A 13973-nucleotide genomic window follows, 5' to 3' on the forward strand; every position below is an offset into this window, starting at 1 on the left:
ACTAGACCCATATCTATCACCATGCACTAAACTACAGTAAAAGTGGATCAAAGATTCATTAAATCAGAAAAACTAAATCTACTGGAAGAGAAAGTAGGCAGAAATCTTGAAGATGTAGGAGTAGGTAGAGAGCTGATGGACAAAAACCAACCTGCATGTTGTTCAAGGAATCAACAACTGGGGTATTCTTTTTGAAAGATTTCTGCATGTTAAAAGAAATCACCAACAGAGTAAAAAGAAAACCCACAAATTGGGAAAATATTTTAGCTGATGGTCCCTCAGAAAAGGCCTACTATCTAGAACATATAAAGAATTTTTAAAAATCAGATCCCCAAAATTTAAAGACCCAATCCAAAAATGGGCTTCTTAGATGAATAAACACTTCTCAAGGGAAAAAATACAGATGCCAAAGAAATATAAGAAAAATGTTCCACATCATTGGTCATTCAGGAAATGCAAATTAAAACACTGAGATTCCATCTTACCCCGGATGGAATTCCTATCATCAAGAAACTAACCAATAACAAATGCTGGAGTAGTTGTGGGGTAAAGGAACCCTTCTCCATTATTGGTGGGAGTGTAGACTGGTGCAACCACTGTGGAAGTCAGTATGGAGATTCTTCAAGGAACTAACTAGTATTAGAGGTCTAACTGAACCTGGCTGTTCTTCTCCTATTTTTCCAGAGGAATTGAAAACATCATAGCACAGTGCTATACGTGCACCCGTGTTTACAGCAGCACAATTTCTCATAGCTAAATCTTGGAAACAACTCAGATGCTCATCAACTGAGGAATGGATACAAAAAGGTGGTATTTTTCTACAATAGAGTATTACGCAGCTGTGAAAAAAGACAAACTTGAGGCTTGTACAGGTAAATGCACGCAACTAGAGACTACTCATAAGTGAAATAAATCAGACCCACATGTGTACACATTGTCCTGTCTCCCCAGTGTAAGAACCTGAAAGAACAAATAAAATCTGAGAGTCACAACAGATACTGTGAACTGGAAAGAATCTGTGTAAAGCACAGGAACAACTAGGGTGAGTGAAAGGACGAAAGAAAGAAGGGAAAAGATGCATTTATATCTGTATACAGAAAAGTTTGGATCATCGTACTGCTGAGTTCTACTGGTCTATTGAAAGGAGCACTAAATGCTTAAATGTTTCTTCTTCTTTTTAATTTCTTACAACTTTTAAAAACCAATTTTGCGGGGCCGGCAAGACAGCTCAGCTGTCTAAAATGTCTGCTTAGGCAATCTTAGGCAAGTGCAGGGACCACGTTTCGATTCCCCAGCACCACACGCCATGCTAACCTGCCCCCAGGGCGGGCTGCGTTGGCCACACACACACACACACACACACACACACACACACCAAACAAACAATTTTCCATGCTTATCTCTGGTAATGTAAACAACTAATTTAGAGACAACACTATACAATATAACAACCATGGCTGAATTTCTATTATTGTTTAGTTAAATTCTGTATCATTTCTAATGTTTTTTAAAATATATTTTTTATGCTCTTAAAAAGAAGAAACTTTTTTTCTCATTAAACTTTTAATGGGTCTCAAAATTCTGTGACAGATTTTTGGTCAAGTTGTTTCCATTAAAAAGTAATGATTTTAAAAACTAATAACTTAAAAACTGCCACACCCTCCCAAAAGAAGGTCCAGAAAACATTCTCCTTCCTCCGAAGGTTTTATGATGCATTGTTATCATTGACCAGTCTTTCACTATTAAACTTAAATGGCCAATTGGGAGAAACAGTTCTGAGACCGGTCTTCCCCACTGATTAGGACTGGGGTGGCGAGTGTCAGGGATAATATTCATTTAGCCTTCTGAGCTTTCTGGGCAGACTTGGTGACCTTGCCAGCTCCAGCAGCCTTCTTGTCCACAGCTTTGATGACACCCACAGCAAATGTCTCATATCACGAACAGTGAAATGACCCAGAGGTGGGTAGTCAGAGAAGATCTCAACACACATGGGCTTGCCTGGAACATGTCAACAATGGCAGCATTACCGGATTTCAAAAACTTGAGCCCATCTTCCAGCTTCTTACCAGATCAACGATCAATCTTTTCTTTCAGCTCAGCACACTTGCAAGCAATGTGAGCTGTGTGACAATCCAGGACAGGGGCATGGCCAGCACTGATCTGGCTGGGATGGTTCAGGATAATCACCAGAGCAGTGAAACCAGCTGCTTCCACTGGTGGGTCGTTTTTGCTGCCACTGGACACATTGCCACGCCGGACATCTTTGACAGACACGTTCTTGATGTTGAAGCCCACATTGTCCCCAGGAAGAGCTTCACTCCAAGCTTCATGGTCATTTCAACAGACTTGACTTCAGTTGTGACACTGACTGGAGCGAAGGTGACCACCATGCCAGGTTTGAGAACACTAGTCTCCACTCAGCCCACAAGGACAGTGCCAATACCACTGATTTTGTTGACTCCTGGAGGGGCAGCCGCAAAGGCTTGTCATTGGGGCGAGTGGGTGGGAGGATGCAATCCAAAGCTTCCAGCAGTGTGGTTCTGCTGGTATTGCCATCTTTTTTTTTTTGTAAGACTTCAGAATTTTTTTAATTGTGTGTTTTATAAAGTAATACGCTGTCTTTTGTCCATTGTCTTGTGAGTAAAGCTCTTTGGAGTTTGAATATAATTCACTGTGTTTTATCAAACTAATTTGCTGAGAACCGTTAGTATACTCCGCAATTTTTCAACTCAATTAACATCCTCCAACTAGGCCTTTCCTTTTCAATTCTAAGGTGTGGTTTATTTTATATTTTTTTCAATAATTTTATTGAGAAACAAATAGCAATGAGACAGGTTCAAAACCGATTAGTAGGACAGTTTCAATAATTAATCCATTGCATATTGTTGTCTTAGTGGTTGTTCATTGTACAAGATGCAGACATGATATCCTGTCCACAGACACTATTAGAACAAATCTTTCTATTCATTGAATTCAGAGAATGCAGCTGTATATCTATCCTATTTTGAATATACAGATACAAAATGGTCGTTTGTTTGTATCCCTTTTTGTTTAGTTTTGTTAGGGAAGGGTATTCCATTGTCATTTAAATATTGTAGGTGGGTGAATTCAGCAAAATATTCTGATATAGTCCAGTAGTCCATAATAGTAGTGGATTTTCCGTAGGACTGGCATTTCATAAATTAGCTTTTTTTTTTTTGCAGTACTGGGGATTGAACTCAAGACCTTGTGCTTGCCAGGCAAGCACTTATTCTACTGAGCTATCTCCCTGGCCTGGCATTACCATCTTTATGGGTGACCTTCAATCCTTTGAACCAAGGCATGTTAGCACTTGGCTCCAGCATGTTGTCACCACTCCAACCAAAAATTGGCACAAAAGCTACAGTGACACGGTTGTAGCCGATTTTCTTAATGTAGGTGCTGACTTCCTTAATTTCCTCGTATCTCTTCTCGCTGCAGGGCGGCTCCGTGGAATCCATTTTGTTAACTCCAACAATTAGTTGTTTCACACCCAGTGTGTAAGGTAGGAGGGCACACTCACAGGTCTGCCTGTTCTTGGAGATACCAGCTTCGAATTCACCAACGCCAGCAGCAACCATCAGGACAGCACAGTCAGCCTGCGATGTGCCTGTCATCATGTTTTTGATGAAGTCTCTGCGTCCAGGGGCACCAGTGATGGTCACATAGTACTTGCTGGTCTCAGATTTCCACAAGGAGATGAGATGTCAGTGGTGACACGCTCGGCTTTCAGCTTGTCTAAGACCCAGGCATGCTTGAAGGAACCCTTCCCCATCTCACCAACCTCCTTCTCAAATTGTTCAATGGTCCTTTTCTCAATGCCACCACATTTGCAGATCAGATGGCCGCTGATGGTGGACTTGCCCGAGTCCACGTGTCTGATGAGGACCAGATATTAACGTGAGTCTTTTCCTTTCCCACGTTGGCTTGGATTTAGTGGTGGTTTGCACTACACCTGTGCTCTAGTAGCAAACCCATTGTGAAAAGGCAAAAAGAAGATACTTAACAGGTCCCCTGTACCACAGCCACTGTCCACGCAGCAGGCACAGGACAGCCTGTGCAGCCAGCGTGGCCTCAAGGGGCGCACTCTCCTGCCTCTGCCTCCCGTCCAGCTGGGGTACCAGTGCCTCTTTCCCCCTCCTACTTGCTCACGGAACTGGCCGTGGGCAGCAGGCAGGGCACGGGCAACCCCCGGGCTCTCCCCGAGCTGCGCGGTGCCTCCAGAGACACTCCAGGTGGCTTCAGCCGGGCTGATAGCCCACGGACCCCGCTGCCTGCCCTGCCCCCGCCCGCCGGCCTCCCGCCTCCGCAGCTCGGCAACACCCTCCTCAGAGCCCTGCTGCCCTCGAGCTCTGCCCGCTGCCCTCTCCTCGGCCTTGGTCCTCCGTCGCTGCCGTCCCAGGAAGGAGGGCGCCCTCGTGCAGGGTCGGCCCCGCGTGCAGTCAGTGGCTGCCCCAGCCCAAAGCTCCGCTCGCCGCCGGGTACAGGTAGCTGAGCATGAGCGCTGACCCGCCGGTCTCGGGGAAATCTCCCTCGGTCGCTAGGGGGCGCCAGGCTCCGCGGAAAGCGCTGTCCTCGCCGCCGCCGCCACTTCCGCCCTCCTGCCGGCTGCTGGGCCGCCAGCCCAGCATAAGGGACCAGACGGTCTGGCGTGCACCTGTGAAACAGCACCCGTTCCCGCCTTGCTCCCTCCATCTGGAACTCTCCTCCCGCAGGACTTCCCTGGGGCCTCCCTCCTGGGTCCCCGCCCACCTCCCTCTGGCTCCTTCTCTGGCTCCTTGGCGGGCTCCTGCTGTCCTCCCCAGCCCTGACCTGCGCTGCCGCTCGCGAGTCTTTGCTTCCAAATCTCCGCGTGCCGCAGGGAGCTGAGCTGCTCTGGGCTGACTCTGGCCCGCGCGTGCGCAGGGAGCGGCGGAGCCGGCTGCAGACGCGGCGGGCAGGCGCGCAGGGAGCCGCCAGCCGAGGTCCAGGGCGGCTAACGCAAAGACGAATCGGTGAGGGCGGGCGTGGCGGAGCACGCCTGTATCCCCAGCGCTGGGAGGCTTGGAGACAGTTTGATCACTATGAGTCCGAGCTGTGTAGTGAGATCCGGCCCAAAATACATTAAAAAAAAAAAAAAAGTCAAATTGGTTCTGAAGACCTAATACTATAAAACCATCCGAACCAGGTGCGTTTTTGTTAAATTTTAGTTTATGCAAAAGTAAAACAAAATTTCATAAAGAAATAATAGAATAACGGTAGTTAGTACATAAGGTGTTGTTATCTTTTTTATGTTTAAAGAATACGAAAGAGTTTTTAAAAAAGAAACGTTACAAGTAACATAAAATTTCATTAAACAAAGTTAATAGGAATCCAACAATAGTTGTTCTTTCTTTCTTTCTTTCTTTCTTTCTTTCTTTCTTTCTTTTTGTATTTTAGGGAAGGGTCTACAGGGTGTTCAGGGTCTCACTATTAGATCGGACTCATAGTGATCTGCCTGTTTACAGCCTCCCAAGAGCTGGGATTACAGGCGCGCGCCACTACAGGCACGTGCCACCACGCCGTCTCAGTCGCTGTCTCAGCGTGCCCCATTGGCCGGCCCTAATATTTTGTTAATAAAGGGAAAATATATAATGTAGTTAGGGACTTTAATTTCCCAAACAAAAGATGAACTTTGTTGAAAATAACAGAAAATTAATGTTACTGCATAACCTATTCTGCTTTTATGGAATTTATTGATACTTAGAATATACTTTCTAAAGCTTGTGCTTACATTTGAGAGTCATGTTCTTAAACTGTATATATTGTAAAACCCACCTAATTCATGAATTTGCTAATAATCTTTTCAGTGCTATATAAAGGGTGTGTGTGTGTGTGTGTGTGTGTGTGTGTGTATGTATGTGTGTGTGTAAAGTGTCACTCTGGGGACAATGATGGCTCCAAGGAATGGAATAGGACGTAAAGGAATTCTTTAAAGCTCATAAGACGTGGCACTACATCAACCCAAGGGCCTAATCTCATGTATTTCTGAAAAAGCCTGATTAAAACTGAGTAGAAAAATGACTGTTCCATTTCTTTCCAGCTAAATGTTTTGTATCTGCTCCCATATTGTGTTACAGGAGGCTTAACAGCTAGTTTTACAATCACTGGGAAAAAAATTTTTTTAAATCCCTAATTTTAAGAAAAGAAGACAATCCAGTCTTGAGCAAGAGACTGATGAAAAAGAACCCTATTAAGCAAATAATTCATGCTTTTAGAAGGCAAGACTATATTGAAAAATTTCAAATTCAATAGTTCTTAAAACAAGTTTCATATGTACCAATTTTAAGCAAACGACTAACTTGTCACCCAATTCGCCATGTGCTTTCTCTTCCTTGGTGCTACTTTGTTTGCAAACTTGTCACTTTCCAATAATTACAAATTAAGGGGAAAAGTCATCCAATAAGTTAAATAAATCTGCTACATTTTTATTTCTAAAAAAAATACAAAATAGAAAAAAAGCATTAGAAATGATACAAAATTTCATTAAAGTAAGAGGAACTCAGCAGTGGTTGCTGCATTGGGGGATGTTATCTTCAAGTTAGTTATTTAGGCTGTCAGCTATAAACCTGCAAAATTGGTTTTTAAAAAATGAAGTGCAGGAGGGCCGGGGAGATGGCTCAGTAGAATGAGCACTTCCCTGGCAAGTGCAAGGGCCTGAGTTCAATCCCCAGTTCAGCCAAAAAAAACTAAACCAAACCAAACCAAAACACACACACACACAAAACCAAAAACAAACAAAAAACGAATACAACACCACCAACAAAAAAGTTATAAGAAATTAAAAAGAAAAAAAGATTAAAGAATAAAAAGAAAAACATGTAAGCATTAACTGCTCCTTTCAAAAGATGAGCAGAAATTGGAAGTAGAGTTATCCAAACCACCCCGCACACATGAGAAACAGACCCTTTCCCCTTCTCTCTTTTGTCCTTTTCCTCAGCAGTTTCAACTTCTAAGGCATTTACACTCAAAAGGAAGAAGACACAATACTTATAAAGTGCAACATAGACTCTTTGGGGATCAACACGAAAAGTGTGTACCTGGGATTACCGCAGTCCCTTCTCCTGGAGCAAACACAGCGGACAGCTGTTACAAAAGTCGGCCGGCCATCAGATCGAAAACAGAAACACCAAAATTTTAAAATAAGTATATAAGATGAAATGAATAAAACCAGCATAAGACAAATAGCATAAAGTAAATGGAATCAAATGAATACTATCCAGTGACATACAAAATTTTGTGTAGAAAAAATTGAAAATAGCATTCAAAGAACCCATTTTCCCCATCTTCGAGTTAAAACTGAAGTCTCTGCAAAGATTGTCCAAAAACGTTGATTACTGGCATCTGTCCGTCAGGTTCACTTCTTGTTCAATCCTCGTGATTATACACTATGTCTTATCAAAGTATCTTGATCCTCTATCAGGAGGGTCAAATAATCACCCAGGCCTTCTTCCAAAGCTAGCGCGCGTGGCCCGCCCCTTTTCCCACTGACCACTTCCCTGGCATCCTGGTCCTGGTTTTGGTCCTGTTGCCTTCACCTGTTTAACTCATTTCTTACATCCGGGGATTCTTGCTGCTCCGTTTTTACTGTATCTTTTTCCTCAGCAGCTAGACAATGCAGCCTCATCTGTTCCAATTCCTCTTGCTGCCTTTTAAGACGAGCCTCTGGCTTCTTGCTCTTTCTGTCCAAGTCTGGAAAGTCCTTCAGAGCTCGTCCCCATGGCTGCTTGTGGCGCAGTTTAGTCCTAGTTGCAGATTCCAATTTTCTTTCAGGTTCAACCTTTTCAGTCTCCGGGCCAGCCAAATAGCTCCGCAGATTAAAATGCCTGCAAGCAGGCGCAGGGGCCAGGGGTTTGATCCCCATGCCAGCCCTACCCCCAAGGCGTGCTGAGATGGTGATTGAGACTGGGCGTGGTGGCGCGCGCCTGTAATCCCAGCACTTGGGAGGCTGTAAACAAGAGAATCACTACGAGTCCGATTTAGTAGTGAGACCCTAAACACCCTGTAGACCCTTAAAAATAAAAATAAAAAAAGCAAGCAAGCAAACAAACAAAAAAACCTTTTCAGTCTCATCAGCTGCAAGATACCTTCTACGGGTTCCTTTGCTGGTTGAATTACGGCATAAGAACAAAACGCATGAAGATTTATTCCTGGGAATTGTAGGAATCCAGGTTGACAATTCTTGAAAGAGGGGGAAACAAACCAGGTGAGTCTTGGGAATCCCTTCCCGCAGCTGGAAGAGGGTGTGCAGGTTCCAGGGCAAAAGCCACTGAAGCCAAGAGAAGGGAGTCCATGCTGCCCACGGATGGTCCACGCCACCGGCCACGTCTCAAGAACAGGCTGCAGCAGCAGGAGCCCGGGCATCTGCAGAGACAGCATCCTCACTCTTTGCCCAAGTTTGGATTGTTTGGTTTATGCAGGTGATGAAATTACCTGGATCCAGAGAAAGCCACCCAAAGGGGCTAGAAGAAACAATTCGTGGGGCCGACATAGGACTGAAGTGGTTTACATTTCTTCCGACCAGAGTGATAAAACCTTAGCACCGGCCATGATAGCCCAGCAGATTAAAGCGCCTGCTTAAGCAGATGCAGGAACCGGGACTCAATCCCCAGCGTGCTGTGCTGGCTCTGTCCACGGGGCTGCGGAGACAGCGAAAGAGACTGGGTGTGGTGGTGCGTGCCTGTAATCCCAGCGCTTGGGAGGCTGAAAACAGGAGGATCACTGTGAGTCTGATCTAGTAGTGAGACCCTGTAGACCCTGTGCTAAATACATTAGAAAAAAAAAACCCACAACAAAAAAAAGCCTTACAGTTCACAAGACATTATGTAGAGAACACGCAGTGTATTGACTGACTGCTGGAGAGAGTTATCCTTGATGTGTAATTGCGAAGCTTCTAGAGACCGAGTGCCCTACTGCAACCCAAACCTCCAGAGTTATTGTAAAGTGCCAGCACTGCGATTAAACCTGAAAAGAAAGAAGGTAGTGAAAGCTCTCTGTTTTTAAAAAAGATATTTTTATTTCAGGGGTCTCAGTACTTAGCTTGGACTCTAGCGATCCTCCTGTCTCAGCCTTGCCAGTCCTGGGATTATAGGCGTGTGCCACCACGCCCAGTTTGCAGCAGGCATGGCATGCTGGGGCTGGCACAGCATGCGGGACCGGGGATCGGACCCCAGTCTTTGTGCTTGCCTGCCAGGCAAGCACTTAGACCACCAAACTGTCTGCCCAGCCCAGGTCTCTCGTTTCTTTCTTTGTTTCCTTTTTTTGCCGAACTGGGGATTGAACTCGGACCCTTGAGCTTGCCAGGCAAGCGCTTATTCTCCTGAGCTGCCTCCCTGGCCCCTCTCTGTTTCTATTTCTACTCTCGCTATCCTTTCCTTCTTTCTGGTGGCACAGGATGAGAACTGAATGGAAGCAGGAGAGTGGGTCTAGATTACAAAGGAAGAAGGAAGCACAGAAAGAAGCTGCCCAGAAGGAAAGAACAACTGGGGTGGGAAAGAACAAAAGAATGAAGGGGAAACTATCCACGCAATATAGCTAAGCTAATAGAACTGCTAGTTGCTATTAGTCGATGGAAAGGAACTGCAGTCCGTGTTCACATTGTTTGATCCACTTGGCCTGCTTACAGCTGGCAATCTGAGCAACTGCTTTGAAGATAACGACATGAGCTAGAACAGCCACTGTTAATTTCCAATCATCTTGCTTTGAAATTCTGTACCATTTTTTTTTCCTCCTTAAAATAAAACAAAAGAATGGCAGGGAAGAACAAGCCTTAACTCGGGGCCAGTGGCAAAGGCTCGAAGACTCACCTTTGGCCTCTTGCTATGAGAACCTGACTGTGTGGTGCAGAAATGCAAAATAAGGAGAGTAAGGTAAAGCCGCTTTGGAACTTCACGCAGTGAGATGTCGATGGCAGACAGAGCAGAGAGCCCTGCGCGCGTGATCTCCTCCTGGCGCCTGGACTCCCAGCGACGGCAGCTTGGAACACCAGGGTACCACAGAGCAAATCTGAAAACAGCTAATTTTAAAGAAAAGAATCATCATACATCCTAATTTGTGCCAGGCAGAAAAAGAAAAAGGCTGGCAGTAGCTTAAGTATTCTGTCTCTCTCTGTCGCTGTCTCTGTCTCTTCTCTCTACTCCCTCTCTCTGTCTCTCTCTGTGTCTGTGTGTCTCTGTCTCCCTCCTCTCTGTTTCTGTCTCTCTGTCCCTCTTTCTGTCTCTCTGTGTGTCTCTGTCTCTCTGTCCCTTTCTCTCTGTCTCTGTCTGTCTCTCTCTCTCTCTCTCTCTCTCTCTCTCTCTCTCTCTCTCTCTTTCTTAGCTGCAGTATGAGTCAAAGAAACTGAACAGAGGAATTTCACAAATCAGAGTGTTTGGAAGAATGGAAGGGAAAAAAGAAGTAGTGGGAGTCACAGAAGCAACTTACCTGCTCTAAATCATGTCCTGTGTCCCATGGCCTCCTCCCTGGGTGAAGGGGTGGCCACGGATAATTTCTTGTGAGGTGTCATTCTCACAAGGTCCTTGACACTTGCTAGGGCCCCTCAGTGGACTGTCCCTCTAAATTAATCTTACTCCTCCCAGACAAAAGACTGTAAGAATGTATTAATAAGCACACACCTGAGATGACTCCCAGCAGACTGGAAGAGGACAGTGAAATCTGAATATCGCGATGGTGAATTAGGAGAATGTAAGGTCTTTCTCTCTGTCAGTCAAAGCAGGCTGCCCTATTAAGAGAGGAAACTGCATGTGGAGATTATCCAGTGTCTGGGAGCCTGCGAGTGCTAGCTCAGGCCCCTCACCCTCACTCCAAGGCTCACTTCCTTTTGGCTCCCAGCTGGGGCTGAACTGTAGAAGCAATGCCACCCAACTTCCGTACCTGGGACCCAGCTGGGACAAAACCACAGAAGCTCTTCTTTGTTAACATCGGAAGTCCCCCCAGACCAGGTGGCCCTGCCACAGTCAGCTCTCCCCAGGCTGTTCCAGCCTGCAAACACCCTGCCCTAAGAGCCCTATAAAATGCCCCAACCCCTTTTGTTCGGGGCTGTCTAGGTCTGCTAGGACAGCCACCCCTCTTACTCCTACCTCCAACAAATCTTCTCGCTTCAGAATGCCTTCTCTGTGGATCGCATGGGTTCATCACCCCATATACAGAGAGGATCTTGTTTGTGCCCTCAGCCATAATGTCCCTGGAGAATAAATTGTCACCCAGAGGAGTTAATACCTGTTACATTTTGAGCAAGTGGAGAGACGACCAGTTTGTGCTACGCTTAGCCACCCTGTGACACCCACCGATGCCACAGGGGGTGATGAAGTTGAGTGCCATCACTGGATATAAGTGAATTGAATAACTTTTTGACTAATGGGGGCCTGCTCCAACTTTCATGCTGAGATAAAAGGGGTCAGCAACGTGCTTATTTCGGGGCCCAGGCTGCTTGCTGCAGGGATCAGAGCAGGCATGCTCCTTCGTAAACGCTGATGTATAATTTGCCATGGGGAACATGAGAGCCATTCGCACCCCCTGCAGCGCTGGGCACCAGGCCTGGAGAAGCAGAGCTGTGTGTGAGTGGCTTGGGAGAGGCAGGGCTGTGCATGAGCGGCTCGGAGGAAGGCTCCTGTGGCATTACCCACACAAGGACTGGGGCGGAGGTGCGGGCGCACAGAGCCGGAGTCAAGACTTCTCTCCTGCCTCTTCCCCCTCCCCCTGGGTCCAGCTGCTGACCTGCTGACTAAAGTCACCCTGGGGCCACTGACTGCTCTCACAATGCTGCACCCAGTTCCTCCAGGTGTCCTCCCTGCCCCTGCTCTCAGCAGATGCAGAATCTCTGAGCGTCTTCTCAGAGTCACCACACACCCGCCCAAACACTTGCCTTTCAGGCCAGTGTTGGAAGCACCGAAGATCTGAGGATCCAGGTAGCACTGTGCGTATGGGAGCCCAGGGACAAGGACACTTACCTTCCACATATGTCATCGAGCCAGCTGGATGTGGGGGGTATGCCGGCAAGGCCAGCACTCCGGGAGGTTGTGGCAGGAGGACCTCAGGCTCCAGCTCATCAGGGGACTAATCTTTATTCCATCAAGAAGAGATAGGCTGGGGAGATAGCTCAGCAGTCTAAGAGCCTGGCAAGCACAAAAACCCAGGTTTGATCCCTGGTACTGCATGCCGTGCTGGCCACCAAAACCGGCCCAGCACTAGGGAGGCTGAGACAGGAGGATCACTATGAGTCTGAGCTGTGTAGCGAGACCTTATACCAAATAAATAATTTTTTGTGTGTGATATCAGGGATTGAATTTAGGATCCTGTGCTTGCCAGGCAGGCACCTATGCTGCTGAGCTATCTCCCAGCCCCCTTTTACCAAATAAATAAAATAAAAAATTAAAAAAAACACTGGAGGGCTGGAGATATAGTGCCAAGCAGTAGCATAGTGCCTACCTTTCTAGCACAAGGTCCTGAGTTCAATTCCTAGCACCAAAAAGAAGAAAAAGAAACAACCTGGGATTGGAAGTCATGTTTGATCCAGCTAGGTCCCTTCTTGGTATCTACCTGGAAGAATTAAAAACATGATAACACAGCAGACATGCATGCCCACGTTTAGAGTGGCAGAATGTACAAGAGTTACAGCTTAGAAAGCCCCCGGATCACCATCCACGGATGAACCGATAAAGGAAGTGGGGCTGTTGTACACAAGGAACACTGCTGCACTGTAGAGAAACCAAAACTGGAGACCCTGGGAGTGAAGTGATGCACCTTGAGACGGTGCTTTCAAGAGAAAGCAATTAGACATGTTAAATACATGTTTTAGACATGTTTTTTCTCTTGTGTGAGGAACCAAAAGTGTCAGTCAGGCCCCTAGTGGGTGGTAGCTACTGGGGAGGAAAAGGAGGAGGAGGAAGAGGAGGAGGAGGAGGAGGAGGAGGAGGAGGAGGAGAATGCTCAAATGGGAAGGAGGATGAGGGAGGAGGAAGGAGGAAGGGAGGGAAAGAGAAAAGCAGGAAAAAGTGGAGATCAACTTTTGTAAATAAAGAGGAAAGAAAGGTTGGAGGGGATGGGGGGGGGGGAAGAAGAACTGAGAATAATACGTGCAGGCACAAATCCCCCGTGATGAACATGGGTGTAAAGCGTATCAAAAGTATACCAGTAATTTTTTTAAAAAAATCTACAATTGGAAAAAAGAAATACTGTGATTTTTCCAAATTGTATTAAACCCACAAAAATATATTTTACAATGGCCAATGAAAGAACAACATAAAATATGTGAAGAAACTAGCCCAAGGTACATTAAATTGGACTCTTAAAGCCACGGTGACATCTGCAGGCTGATGCTTGTGAACACTGTCTTTTTGGAAAAGGCACTGTGTGGGCATTAACTTAAGGAGCTTGAGATGGGGTAGGTAGCCTCAGAATCAAAGTGGGCACCAAAATCATTCAGATTTTCCTCATAGTGAAAAGCCAGCAGAATTTTTGCATGCAAGCAAAGGAAGGCGGTGCTCAGGGAAAACCAGAGGGAGCTTTGTGCCTGCTCAGGAGCGCCCAGCTGCCACCAGGGCTGTGGACCAGCAGTGAGCAAGGAAACCCGCACCTGGTTCTGGCTGTTCCTGTGACCCCAGTGGATGGAGCCCAGAACCCACAGATCTGTCAGGAAGGAAAGGAGAGGGAGAAGGGTGGGAGAGGGAGGGGGAAGGGAGACGAGAAGAAGGGGAGGGGAGGGAGGGGGAGGAAAAGGAAGGGAGAAGGAGAAGGGAGGGAGAGGGAGAGAGAAGGGAGGAGGGAGAACAACAGAGGAGGGAGAGGGAGAGGGGAGGGAGAAGGAGAGAAAAGGGGAGGGAGAGGGGAGGAAGGGGAGGGGAGGGGTAGGGAGAGGGGAGGAGAAGGAAGGGAGAAGGAGAAGGGAGGGAGAGGGAGAGAGAAGGGAGAAGGAGGGAGAACAACAGGGGAGGGAGAGG

The 13973-nt window shown here is 46.6% G+C and overlaps 1 pseudogene; it reads left to right on the forward strand.

Annotated features, from left to right (window-relative positions):
* The first annotated feature begins 4515 nt into the window (after positions 1–4515).
* The window catches only part of LOC101572373, a 13132-nt pseudogene continuing 3674 nt past the window's right edge, over positions 4516–13973 (forward strand).

Source organism: Octodon degus, unplaced genomic scaffold, assembly GCF_000260255.1.
Source record: "Octodon degus isolate 3935 unplaced genomic scaffold, OctDeg1.0 scaffold00214, whole genome shotgun sequence".
Classification (NCBI taxonomy): domain Eukaryota; kingdom Metazoa; phylum Chordata; class Mammalia; order Rodentia; family Octodontidae; genus Octodon; species Octodon degus.